We start from the raw sequence: 14,845 nt of genomic DNA, 5'->3' as shown, positions 1-14,845 counted from the left end.
ATTTAATCAGAAGCCACAGCCAGATTTCTGGATAGGGCTGTGCTCAGAGTTTCTTGCCTTGGCAAATCACGCTGTTAAGACACTGATGCCATTTGCAACCACGTACCTATGTGAGAGTGGATTCTCGGCCCTCACTAGCATGAAAACTAAATACAGGCACAGACTGTGTCTGGAAAATGATTTAAGACAGACTCTCTCCAATACAACCCAACATTGCAGAGGTATGTGCATCCTTTCAAGCACACCCTTCTCATTAACCTGTGGTGAGTTATTCACCATTTTTGATGAACAAATAAGGTTTTATGTAAGATGGTTAAATAAAGAGCAAACTGATTGATTATTATTATAATATTATTTGTGCCCTGGTCCTATAAGAGCTCTTTGTCACTTCCCACGAGCCAGGTTGTGACAAAAACTCACACTCATTCTTATGTTTAATAAATGTATCATATAGTGTGTGTGTGGCAGGGTTACAATGATGGCAAAAAACAACATTTGAGAGTGCGCTGACCCTGGTGCTAGAGGGGATATACAGCTGGAGGTTGAATGTTTGAAGGGGTACAGGACTATAAAAGTTTGGGAAGCACTGCCCTAAAGCATAGTCAAACAGAGCATACCAATGTGGCCCACAATCTAGGCAAAGGCCAAATCTAATTATGTAAAAAGACAAACAGGCACAGTACCTCGATAAAACAATCACAACCACATGCCTAAAGCAGACAATGTACCAGGAAAACCCTCTTTCAATATACCTGTGAGTAGTCTACTTGCATCAACTAATTATTTGCTAATTACATGAATGGGCCTAATTCCAAACCAAACAGTACATGGTATTTCCATTCATATCTGGTGAACCCTTTTAGAAATTAGAGCACTTTTGTACAAAGTCCCCCCACTTTAGGGTACCAAAAGTATTGGGACAGTTTAGTATTTGATCCCAAATTCTTAGCGCGCAAAGATTACACCAAGTTTGAGACTCTAAAAACTTGTTGGATGCATTTGCTGTTTTGTTTGTGTTTCAGATTATTTTGTGCCCAAGATCTCACCCCGTGGGGTCAAAATGATCACAAGAACGGTGAGCAAAAATCTTAGAACCACACGGGGGGACCTAGTGAATGACCTGCAGAGAGCTGGGACCAAAGTAACAAAGCCTACCATCAGTAACACACTACGCCGCCAGGGACTCAAATCCTGCAGTGCCAGACGTGTCCCCCTGCTTAAGCCAGTACATGTCCAGGCCCATCTGAAGTTTGCTAGAGAGCATTTGGATGATCCAGAAGAAGATTGGGAGAATGTCATATGGTCAGATGAAACCAAAATATAACTTTTTGGTAAAAACTCAACTCGTTTGGTTTGGAGGACAAAGAATGCTGAGTTGCATCCAAAGAACACCATACCTACTGTGAAGCATGGGGGTGGAAACATCATGCTTTGGGGCTGTTTTTCTGCAAAGGGACCAGGACGACTGATCAGTGTAAAGGAAAGAATGAATGGGGCCATGTATCGTGAGATTTTGAGTGAAAACCTCAGCAAGGGCATTGAAGATGAAACATGGCTGGGTCTTTCAGCATGACAATGATCCCAAACACACCGCCCGGGCAACGAAGGAGTGGCTTCGTAAGAAGCATTTCAAGGTCCTGGAGTGGCCTAGCCAGTCTCCAGATCTCAACCCCATAGAAAATCTTTGGAGGGAGTTGAAAGTCCGTGTTGCCCAGCAACAGCCCCAAAACATCACTGCTCTAGAGGAGATCTGCATGGAGGAATGGGCCAAAATACCAGCAACAGTGTGTGAAAACCTTGTGAAGACTTACAGAAAACGTTTGACCTCTGTCATTGCCAACAAAGGGTATATAACAAAGTATTGAGATAAACTTTTGTTATTGACCAAATACTTATTTTCCACCATAATTTGCAAATAAATGTAACGTCAGGTGAATGATGGGTGTAGAGTCAGGCGCAGAGAGAGCAAAAGTTTTACGGGAACAAAACGCTTTAATGTCCACAGTGAAAACAGGAACAGGTACAAAAGGGGTGACGCCAAAACACAGGCGCAAACACAACCCACAGACCACTGTTTAAAATAAGCTGGACAGCGAAAAACCCACAATCAAATAATCCACTCCCGACGTAACATGAACACACAAAATAAGCCCGCACAAACACTAGCAGGCGAAACTAACCTAAATAGTACACCTCCCAAAACCCCAACAAGAAACAGGTGAAAACAATTAGACAGACATAAACGAAAAGGAAAAAGGGATCGGTGGCAGCTAGTAGACCGGCGACGACGACCGCCGAGCGCCACCCGAACGGGAAGGGGAGTCACCTTCGGTAGTATTCGTGACAATAAATTCATAAAAAATCCTACAATGTGGTTTTCTGGATTTTTTTTCTCATTTTGTCTGTCATAGTTGAAGTGTACCTATGATGAAAATTACAGGCCTCTCTCATCTTTTTAAATGGGAGAACTTGCACAATTGGTGGCTGACTAAATACTTTTTTGCCCCATTGTAGCCCTATTGTTATTTTACTGCTGCTCTTTAATTATTATTATTATTATCTCTTACTTTTTTTGAGGTATTTTCTTAAAACTGCATTGTTGGTTAAGGGCTTGTAAGTAAGCATTTCACTGTAATATTCGTTATATTATAATCGGTGCATGTGACAAATACAAATGTATTTGATTTGATTTCAAATACCAACTTGATGATTGTTGAGTTGCGAATGTCAGTAAAAGAGGCCCAGCCAGGCATATCGCAATATATGAAATTACAATCGTGTGAAAACATCGTTTTAAAAGCAAATGGCTATTGCTGTAAAGAGAAGACAATGAAAAGACTCTAATCTGTCTTTTAGTTATCAAAATGCTCAACTTATGTTATTGGCACCAGGGGAGTGTACATATTCTCTGTCTTTGTCATTGGGTCAGCTTAGATGGACGTCATATAATATTTGTGTCTCCCCTTTTCGTAGGCCTATTAGATAGTTGCGGACAAGGTCATTTTTATTCATCTGTTTGTCAGTGTCAGCAGAGTATTGGCTAACTTGTCATTTTTGTCATATTAAAAAAGACTCTGCTATTGTCTCCAGTCATATAAAGCAGGCTTTCCCAAACTTGGTCCAGGGGCCCCCCCTGGTTGCACGTTTTGGGTGCAATTCGGCCTGTAATTCTTGGTGTTCCTGCATGTGGGCACTGCTTTCCCACAATTCTGTTAATGGTGGCGAAGGCAGGTTTCGGCAGGCGGGAGCGAAAGGACACTGGACTCCAGTACATAGCAGGCGAGAATGGTAGCTAGCTAGCTAGGACAACGGTAGACAATGTCCTTTGCCCCTGCCTGTCGGGCACTGCTTTCCCGCAGAATATCAAAAGTGTCACACAAGCATGAAGACTTGAGGCGTTCATGCAGGAACCAATGGGAGATGTAGAAATAGAGCTCGCCATCTTGTAGTCCTAAAACCCGGAAATTAGGGTTAGGGTTAGGGTAATAAAGGCTTCAGAGGTCTTATATGTTTTGTTCTATGAGATAATAGCAGTCAGTTAACATGACCTTTATGAATTATGAAGCCTTTATGTGCTTTGTGCTTTTTTTATAACAAGTTCCGCAAAATTCACGTTATGTCATAGAGCAAAACTTAAGATCTCCTAAGCCTGTGTTTACCACATAGCTTTTTTTGGCATTAGTCCAAAAACCCTACAAAAATGCCATACATTTTCTCCATAGGCTTTGGTCTAACGAACCATTGCAGAGATTGCGCCTACAAAAAGACGGCATTGCTATTTCTCTCTATGCCCACATGTAGGAACGTCCCGAATTGTGGTCCGCAATCACACACAATTGGAGAGGCTGGTGAAGCGCGGGAATACAAACAAAATAATCAACCTATATGAAAATGAAATGAGAAATTTTAAACCTACTTTGTAGGTATTTGCAAATGTCCATGACCTCCTAAACACCACACCCACTCAGATGATCAAACAGCAGATAAATTCCATGAAATATAGAAAGAAAGAAATATTTGCTGGACAAAATAAACGTATACAATATTAGCGAACTGAAACCATGTGGCTAGCAAGCTAACGATAGCTTAGCTAACAATTAGGTCAGGGGTTACAAACATATGGCCCACAAGGGGGTCAAATCCGTCCTGCGGTTGGTTTGAGTTTTTTTGTTGTTATATATATTTTTGTTGGGGGGGGGAAACAAAGTCAAAATACTTTAAAATGATTCAAACCAAATCAAAACTGCATAAATGATAATACAGTAGACCTACATTCATACCGTTTCTTGACTGTGTCCAACTCACTAATAATCACCAAAATGAAAGCTAGACAGTCAGGGAGCATTGAAAATTCCCAAAATGATGGATATAGGACTATTTTTTTGCATATGTTGACAGTGAGGAAATAGAACACATTTTCAGTGCGGCTCTCCGGATATCGTTGAAAACAGAATGTGCTCCCTGGGGCTAAATGAATTTGACAACCCTGAACTAGGGTGAAAAAATACAACCTTACAACAGGAAATAGGGTTGTAAATGAATGATAGGGGCTGAGAAAACACCAGTGAGCTAATGAAATATGATAAATACACATGACACTATTTAGAACCGGGAGAATTTGCAATGCTACTTTCTTACCAACAGACAGTGCTCTAATCACAGAAATTGCTACGGTATGGACCATGGACCATGCCTACAGTACATACAGACTCAAATCATTGGCCACTTTAATAAATGGATCACTAGTCACTTTAAATAATGCCACTTTAATAATGTTTACATTTCTTACATTACTCATCTCATATGTATATACTGTATTTTATACCATCTATTGCATCTTGCCTATGCCACTTGGACATCGCTCATCCATATATTTATATGTACATATTCTTATTCCATCCCTTTAGATTTGTGTGTATTAGGTAGTTGTTGTGGAATTGTTAGATTACTTGTTAGATATTACTGCGCTGTCGGAACTAGAAGCACAAGCATTTCGCTACACTCGCATTAGCATCTGCTAACCACGTGTATGTGACAAATACAATTTTATTTGATTCGATGATTATCTATGATTTAGTGTCTCTCAATAGCCAGCTTCCTCCTTCTTGAATCTTGTACTTTATGTTGCAGTTCTTACAATAAAACACATCAAACACATCACTGTATCCAATAAGAATAATATACACTATAATCAATGGCAATGACACATGACCATGTGCTAAGTAGCCATGTCTCATTCTGACTCCCCTTGTATTTCTGCTTAGTCCTACCTATACTGTTTATGGATCTCACTCAGTACTTCCCATAAGGCAAACCAAGATAGTATACTGGTAATTTTCCTCTGATCGAAGAGGCTGAGAAAAGGTGAAACTGGTGGGGAGTTGAGGCAGGCTTATACAAGGAAGTGGGAACATCAGGCTGTACAGAGTCCCTGAGTGGTGCTTGGTCTGTCTGCCTCCTCCAGCCTCCTCACTCTCATAGGAAGAGACATGCTACACTAAAGAAGCCTATAAATAGCTAGGACCCTGGACCAACACTAGCCCACTGTCTGTTTGTCCTGTGGACATCCGCTCCGGCTTGTAGTGTGTAGGCTACTTGTGATTGTGTGTGTGTGTGTGTGTGTGCATGTGGGGTTGGGGGGGGGGGGGGGGGGGTAGTTTGAGCTTTGTGTGTGTGTGTGAGAGAGAGGAAGCCAGTGGAAAAGGAACTTCATGCTCTAAGGTCCATTGTTACATTGTGAAGGGGAAGAGTTGTGATTACTCATTGGATTATTTGTATAAGAAAATAAAAAACATTTTTAAACCTTTATGTATCCAGGAAAACCCCATTGAGGACAGACGAGAGAGACCTGAGTGGGAGTGCCGATCAGGTCAAGTCCAGTCTAATTACATGGAGCCCAGAAGATCTTGACTGGTAACCAGGAGTCTTCTTTCTGGTGAGTGTCTCCCTCCCGCATTATTTTGTAAAGCAGCTTTGCCAAGATAACCTCTCATGTATGGAAGGCAGAGCTAGCTTAGAGCTCAGGGAGGTTAGCTTCAAGACAATGTGCTTGGCACTGGATTGCAGTGACCATGAGTTTTTTTTTCAATGTAGTTTTGATTTTATATTTACTTCAATGTAGCGATTGATGTTAGTTGAACACGGTGTTAGTTGGACAAGTTTTGGTATGGGTTATTTGACATCTTAGGTGGTTTCAAAATTGTACAGAGACTATTTAAATGATCTGTAGGTTATTAATGCATGCAGTCCAAAGATTGCTATTACTGCCAGGTGTTAATAATCTAATAGTAATCTAACATGGAATTAAATATGTATTCCACTCTCATAGAAATTTTAACATCTTAAACTCATAATGTTAAGAGCATTGATATATGCTCTTAACATTAAAAACATTAAAAAAACATTATGATTACTGATAATGTCTCTAGTGCAGGACGTGATGATCATGTGCATGCGGGCTGTTTAGTCAGAAGGGTATAGTCTTCCTCTGTTAGGACATCTCGGCAATCAGCTGACCCTTCCTCCCAACACATACCGTACTTTTAAACAAAACTGCTTTTGTTCCCTCGGGAATATATGGTCTGCTTCAACTAAGGTTTAAATTCTGCATGTCCAAAGTTGTATTTCAATGTTTGGTGTTTAAAATAACAAATGAACGTGTTCTTAAAAAATGTATGACTTAACTACACGCTCACATAGGCTATTTGTTATGCTAACGTCATGAAGACATAATTGGTCTAAATAAGGAAATCCATTTTAGGATACATTTCCATCAATGCATGCAATTGTCCTCAATCTGCGGAGCCAATAATACACTGTTAGATTCATTTTTGTGGGGAAATTAGATAATTTAGTTGATTTCAGAAGCGGTCGTCAGCAGACCTGTATAGTGCTGCATGGAGGACCCTCTCTCATTCAATAGATGGGTTAGCTGACAACGTCACTAAAACGATGCGCATCAATCAGTGGGCAGAAGGTCGTGTGTTGTTGTGATTCTGGATGGCCAGATAGCTAGCAACAATGACAAGAATCTGCCATGTGGAGAATCATAGGTGGCTCGTATCAGCTAGTTGTATCTTATTCTTGATACAATGTCTTGTTTTAAGATGTTTTGACGTCTATGCTAATATGGCAAATAGGTAACTAACCAACAACTGTAATGATGTATTTGAGGGACATCAAGAGCTCATTGTTTAAATGTATTTATTTTTTATTTAACCTTTATTTAACCAGGTAGGCCATTTGAGAATTCTCATTTACAACTACGACCTGGCCAAGATAAAGCAAAGCAGTGCGACAAAAACAACAACAGAGTTACACATAAACAAATGTACAGTCAATAACACAATAGAAAAAAATCTGTGGTTACATCACCCTGTGAACAGAATCTTGGGAGAGGTGAGTGCAGACAGGGTGCTGTAAACTCAGATAAAGCGGGAATAAAAGTTGACTAATCCCAGGAAATGTTGCAGCTGCACCCAGGACGTAGGCTGGGGCCAATCCACCACCACTTTACCTTTCCGGGATCTATCTGTACACTCCCTGCTGCGATGATGTAACCCAGAAAAGGGATGGTGGAGCGAAGGAATTTGCACTTCTCTGCTTTTACAAAAAGCTGGTTCTCCAGGAGGTGTTGGAGAGCCTGTCAGACATGGAGCATGTATTCTTGGGCAGAGCGGGAGAAGATGAGAATGTCATCAAGGTAGATGAAGATGAACCGGTTCAACGTGTCACGGAGAACATCATTAACCAGAGCCTGGAACACAGCAGGGGCGTTGGTAAGGCCAAATGGCATGACCACTGGCCGTGTTGAAGGCAGTCTTCCACTCGTCCTCTTCCCGTATCCACACCAGCTGGTAGGCATTCCATAGGTCCGGCTTGGAGAACACGGTGGCCCCCTGGAGCGGCTCAAAGGTTGAGGAGATGAGGGGTAGCGGGTAGCGGCTCTTCACCGTGATGTCATTGAGACCCCAGTAGTCGATGCACGAGCGCAGGGTTTTGTCCTTCTTCTCCACAAAGAAGAACCCTGCGCCGGTGGGGAGGCAGAAGGACAGATGAACTCTACAGCTAGGGAGTCCTCAAATGTAGGTCTCCGTAGCCTTGGTGTCCGTACCGACAGAGAGTACAGTCGTCCCCGGGGCTTAGTGGTGCTTGGGAGAATGGCAATTCTGCAGTCATATGGTCGGTGCCGCGGAAATGAAGTGGCCTGGTCCTGACTGAACACCTCCCGGAGGTCCTGGTACTCTGCGTGAATAGCGGAGAGATCTGGGGCAACTTCCGAGCACCCAGGAAGATGTCCCGGGGCAGGCTGCGCTGACTTCAGGCAATGGACATGGCAGAATGGGCTCCAGCCCATGATGGCACCAGAAAACAATGAGAGGATTGTGTCGCTGGAGCCAGGAGAATCCCAATACCACAGGAACCTGAGGAGACTTAATGAGTAGAAATTGGATCGTCTCGCTGTGGTTCCCTGACACACGTAGGTTGATGGGGGTGGTATTGTGGGTCACCCGGCCTAAAGAGCACCCGTCCAGTGCTCTAACGTCCATGGGAATGGAGAGGGGCTGAGTGGGGATGTCCAGCTTGGAAGCCAGGATAGGGTCCATAAAGCTCTCATCGGCCCCAGAGTCAATGAGTACCCGGAGAGTTTTCGACTGATTCCACCACAGCAAAATAGCATGAAAAGGGATGCGAGCAAGGGGAGAGGAAAAGTTCTCCGTATGGCCCACCAGAGTACTCGCTCCTACCGGTGAGCTTGATCTTTAAGTGGACAGGTCGAGACTAAATGACCAGTAGTCCTGCAATACAGGCAACTCTTAGTGTTAAACCTGTATAGCCATTCACCTGGAGACAGCCTAGCTCTGCCTAGTTACACAGGCTCGGGAAGAGGTGAATTGGCAGTCTCCGGAGACTCTCGAGGGAACTCGGGTAGCCTTGGGTTCTCTCGGCAATGGAGCCGTCAGGGTCTTCCGGGATGCCTCGAAGGCGAGGTGGAACCCTTGGACGGGCGAGTGAGATCTCTTCTCTTCTCCTTCCTTCATTCCCGTAGTCGCACATTGATCCGAATGGTCAAGGTGATGTGCAAGTCGAGATACATCGGTAGTTCCCGGGCTGCAAGCTCATCCTTTACTTCCTCCAATACTCCGTGCAGGAACATGTCGAACAGCACTTCTGGGTTCCAGGCACTCTCAGCTGCTAACGCGTGGAAATCCACTGTGTGGAAATTCGACTTCTTCCTGCACGGAGTATTGCCACACTGCGGTAGTCTTGCAGAAATAACTGGAGTAACTTCCGGGCAGCCTCTCTCCCGGACAATAGAGCATCAAAAACTTCTGACAGGTGCCAGACTCTCCATCGAAGCATTTTGGGGGAGGTAAGCTGGGTTCCCGGGAAACCGGGGTGACCGGGGAGGCGGCGCTGCTAACAGCCCAGTTACTGAGGGGCAGGGAGGTTACCGTCATGGTAGGCTGCCTAACAGACAACCCGCAGTATTGCTCCAGCAATGTGTTCAACGCTTGGTCATGGCGTTCGGCCAAGGTCTGGAAACCTTCCATAAGACCACAAAGCAACTCCTCGTACCTTCCAGGCGAGCTTCAATGCCATACAACTCTCCTTCCGTGGCCTCCAATTGCTCTTAAATACAAGTAAAACTAAATGCATGCTCTTCAACCGATCGCTGCCTGCACCTGCCCGCCTGTCCAACATCACTACTCTGGACGGCTCTGACCTAGAATATGTGGACAACTACAAATACCTAGGTGTCTGGTTAGACTGTAAACTCTCCTTCCAGACTCACATCAAACATCTCCAATCCAAAGTTAAATCTAGAATTGGCTTCCTATTCCGCAACAAAGCATCCTTCACTCATGCTGCCAAACATACCCTTGTAAAACTGACCATCCTACCAATCCTCGACTTCGGTGATGTAATTTACAAAATAGCCTCCAAAACCCTACTCAATAAATTGGATGCAGTCTATCACAGTGCCATCCGTTTTGTCACCAAAGCCCCATACACTACCCACCACTGCGACCTGTACGCTCTCGTTGGCTGGCCCTCGCTTCATACTCGTCGCCAAACCCACTGGCTCCAGGTCATCTACAAGACCCTGCTAGGTAAAGTCCCCCCTTATCTCAGCTCGCTGGTCACCATAGCAGCACCTACCTGTAGCACGCGCTCCAGCAGGTATATCTCTCTGGTCACCCCCAAAACCAATTCTTCCTTTGGCCGCCTCTCCTTCCAGTTCTCTGCTGCCAATGACTGGAACGAACTACAAAAATCTCTGAAACTGGAAACACTTATCTCCCTCACTAGCTTTAAGCACCAGCTGTCAGAGCAGCTCATAGATTACTGCACCTGTACATAGCCCATCTATAATTTAGCCCAAACAACTACCTCTTTACCTACTGTATTCATTTATTTATTTTGCTCCTTTGCACCCCATTATTTCTATCTCTATTTTGCACTTTCTTCCACTGCAAACCAACCATTCCAGTGTTTTTATTTTATTTTTATTAACTTGCTATATTGTATTTACTTCGCCACCATGGCCTTTTTTATATTTTTATTTATTTATATATATATTTTGTTTGCCTTTCACCTCCCTTACCTCACTTGCTCACATTGTATATAGACTTATTTTTCACTGTATTATTGACTGTATGTTTGTTTTACTCCATGTGTAACCATGTGTTGTTGTATGTGTCGAACTGCTTTGCTTTATCTTGGCCAGGTCACAATTGTAAATGAGAACGTGTTCTCAATTTGCCTACCTGGTTAAATAAAGGTGAAATAAAAAAATAAAAAAATGGTGGCTCCTTGGGAGGAGAAGGTGTTGCGGACCTGGTCCGAGTCTGCTGGGTCAGTCATGGCCAGTTCGTACTATCACGTTTCAGGCAAGACCCAGATGCAGACAGTGTCTAAGTAGAAAAAGTTTATTACTAGTACAGGGGCAGCCAAAAGGACAGGTCAAGGGCAGGCAGAGGTCAGTATACCAGATAGGGTGCAAAAAGTCCAGAATGGCAGTCAGGCGGCCAGGGCAGGCTGGGGAAGATTGGCGACACCTGAAGGGAGGTGGAGACAAGAACAAAGACAGGTGAAACAGATCAGGGTGTGACAGAGACTAAATATAGTTTACATGTTCTCAAAAGTCTAAGCCAACCTTGTCTGTTTTGCCGCATAGCTGCTTACACGTCCAGTTTTATTGCTAAACAACCAACCCGTCTATTGTCCAGCAACTCTATTGTGTCATACCTCAACTTTGTGTAGTTAGCGGGTTTTTCATTAGTGCATACGTAGCAAAAAATTTACAATGGAAAAGGTTTCACAATAAAAACAACAGGACACATTTAGGTAGTCCCTTCCAGTTTCGACCCATTTCTTCCGTTTAGTTCCTAGTGAATACACCTCAGCCAAATAGAGCAGTGGTTCCCAAACTTTTTATAGTCCCATACCTCTTACAACATTCAACCTCCAGCTGTATACCCTCTCTAGCACCAGGGTCAGCACACTCTCAAATGTTGTTTTTTGCCATCATTGTAAGCCTGCCACACAATCACTATATGATGCATTTATTAAACAGAAGAATTAGTGTGAGTTTTTGTCACAACCCGGCTTGTGGAAAGTGATAAAGAGCTCTTATAGGACCAGGGCACAAATAATATTACAATAAAAATCAATAATTTTGCTCTTTATTTAGCCATCTTATATATAAAACCTTATTTGTTAATCGGAAATTGTGAATAACTCACAACGGGTTAATGGGAAGGGTATGCTTGAAAAGATGCACATAACTCTGCAATGTTGGGTTGTATTGGAGAAAGTCTCAGTCTTAAATCATTTCCCACACACAGTCTGTGCCTGTATTTAGTTTTCATGCTAGTGAGGGCCGAGAATCCACTCTCACATAGGTACGTGGTTGCAAATGGCATCAGTGTCTTAACAGCGCGATTTGCCAAGGCAAGAAACTCTGAGCACAGCCCTATCCAGAAATCTGGCTGTGGCTTCTGATTAAATTACATTTTCACAGAACTGCTTGTTGCAATTTTCAATGAGGTTCTCTTGTTCAGATATCGGTAAGTGGACTGGAGGCAGGGCATGAAAGGGATAACAAATCCAGTTGTTTTTGTTGTCCATTTTGGGAAAGTACCTGCGTAATTGCGCACCCAGCTCACTCAGGTGCTTCCCTATATCACATTTGACATTGTCGGTAAGCTTGAGTTCATTTGCACACAAAAAATCATACAATGATGGAAAGACCTGTGTGTTGTCCTTGTTAATGCAGACAGAAAAGAGCTCCAACTTCTTAATCATAGCCTTAATTTTGTCCCGCTCATTGAATAAAGTTGGGGAGAGTCCCTGTAATCCTAGATTCAGATCATTCAGTCGAGAAAAAACATCACCTAGATAGGCAACTCGTCATCATGCAAGTGGTCAGACAAATGAAATTGATGGTCCTTAAAGAAAACTTTAAGCTCGTCTCTCAATTTTAAAAAAACGTGTCAATACTTTGCCCCTTGATAACCAGCGCACTTCTGTATGTTGTAAAAACGTTACATGGTCGCTGCCCATATCATTGCATAATGCAGAAAATACACGAGAGTTCAGGGGCCTTGCTTTAACAAAGTTAACCATTTTCACTGTTGTGTCCAAAATGTCTTTCAAGCTGTCAGACATTCCCTTGGCAGCAAGAGCCTCTCGGTAGATGCTGCAATGTACCCAAGTGGCGTGGGGAGCAACTGCTTGCACGCGCGTTACCTATTCACTATGTCTCCCTGTCATGACTTTAAAAATATCCTCTCATGTTGTTCTGGTTTCCAGTGGTTTGCAGAAGAGGAAGTCTTCCTTAATTGACCCCCCCATAAACGTAACGGACATATACCAGGAGCTGTGCCAGGCCCGCCACGTCTGTTGACTCATCCAACTGTATATAATTCACTGGCTTGTATGCAAAGTAGTAATTGTTAAAAACATCTCCTGCCATGTCACTGATGCGTCGTGAAACAGTGTTGTTTGATGAAGGCATTGTCTTTATAGTTTTTTTGGCCTTTTCTCCCAGCATTGTCCCAGCCATATCCGCAGCAGCAGGAACAATTAAGTCCTTCACAATAGTATGGTACTTGCCTGTCCTAGCCACTCGGTAGCTCACCATATAAGACACTTCTAGACCCTTTTTATTAATGGTATCTGTTGGTTTTATACATGTCTTGTACTCGCAAATCGTCTTTATTCTTGCTCTGAAAACACCCGTGGCTTATTTTTCGAATTGTCATGTTTCGTTTCTAAATGTCTGCGCAAGAGTGAAGGTTTCCTGTGAGAGAGTAACGATTAATGTGATTGGATGTTAATTATTTGACTAGGCTACCTGTATTTGGGCTCCCAAGTGGCTCAGCGGTCTAAGGCACTGCATCTCTGTGCAAGAGGCGTCACTGCAGTCCATGGTTGAATCCACGCTGCATCACATCTGGCCGTGATTGGGAGTCCCATAGGGTGGCGCACAAGTTGGCTGGGGTAGGCCGTCATTGTAAATAAGAATTTGTACTTAACTGACTTACCTAGTTGTGTTGTTATTTTGCTGAACACTAGAGGGTTTCATTTTATTATTTGGCAGTGAAACGCGCACCTCAGTTTGGGAATACCTGGAATCGAGGATATGATGATGGCTGTTGTGCTGCAGTGTGGTGTGGTGAGTGTGGAGAGAAGCAGTTTCACTCTCAGACCAGCAGAGGGCCCCTTCTGCTTGTGAGAGGACTAAAGCTGCCTTTTGAACATCACCGCCTCTTGAGACACACCCTCTATCCCTCTCTCGAAGGTTAGAAGGACTAGAAATCCATTGGTTAAGGGGGGCCTTTGTCAATCCAGATAAGATGACAGGACTCATACTTTGATATAGACACTATGAGGCAAGGCATACAGCATGACATAATAGGAGTTAGCGTCAAAGTATGACAGCCTTTTACTTTTAACCTTGCTGTGGAAGACAGTAATGACACTACTTCCAGTATATTGCGACCATTGTCTTTCATTTCTTACAAGGTGACTGTTTCAGTTAGTTGTTTTGAATACTAATGGTTGCAGCTCCACATTTGAATAAGCTTGTTTTACGGCCAGTGTCAGCAGGTGAAGACGTGACAGTGATAAAACACCTTTCTGTGTCTCAGCTCAGTGCTTTTGATGAGTGTGGGTTATTCTGAGTCTGGTAGCCTACCAAGTGTGTTTCCTTCCTGTGCTGTGCCTGTAAACACAGCTCGATTTGATCAAGGCAACTCGCTAGCCATACAAGATTGGAGGTGTGAATGTGCGTGCCTGTGTGTGTGTGTTAGTGTGCGTCGGGGTGTGTGTGTGTGTACGTGGATGCTTGTTCATATACATGGGTGAAAAACAATAGGTTGGCTATCATGTAAAAGCAAGAAGAGTCGTGGCTATACTTTCTCACTTGTCCTCCATTTTGATGTTGAAGCATTGTCTCCCAGCATGAGTACTCCCCCTTATAGCTTTGACTCTAATCACTGCTCTTGTCCTGACTCACTTCTCCTCCAAAGCAGAAGAGGAAGAGGAGCTCAGCAATTACCGCAGCGTCTCTAACGCTGTCATTTATCCCCCTTCGATGTTAGTCAACCCACAAAACAGTCGATTCTTATGTAGACAAGGTTTGCTCTCTCTGATAAAGTAAAGATTTGGCCTTTAGCCATTTAACTATCTGACCCACTTTCTGATCACCTTCGCCACAATACTGTATGTCTGTTCTGCGATTGCTCACAATGACACCGAGTTAAGTATATGCTAACCATAACTTCCTACTTTTTGTGTGTGACAAAACCTGTTCTGTAATGTGTTTTTTTCCACC

The sequence above is a fragment of the Salvelinus alpinus genome, chromosome 12 (genome assembly GCF_045679555.1).
Source record: "Salvelinus alpinus chromosome 12, SLU_Salpinus.1, whole genome shotgun sequence".
NCBI lineage: Eukaryota > Metazoa > Chordata > Actinopteri > Salmoniformes > Salmonidae > Salvelinus > Salvelinus alpinus.
The sequence above is the reverse complement of the archived record's forward strand: the minus strand, read 5'-3'. Positions refer to the sequence as shown.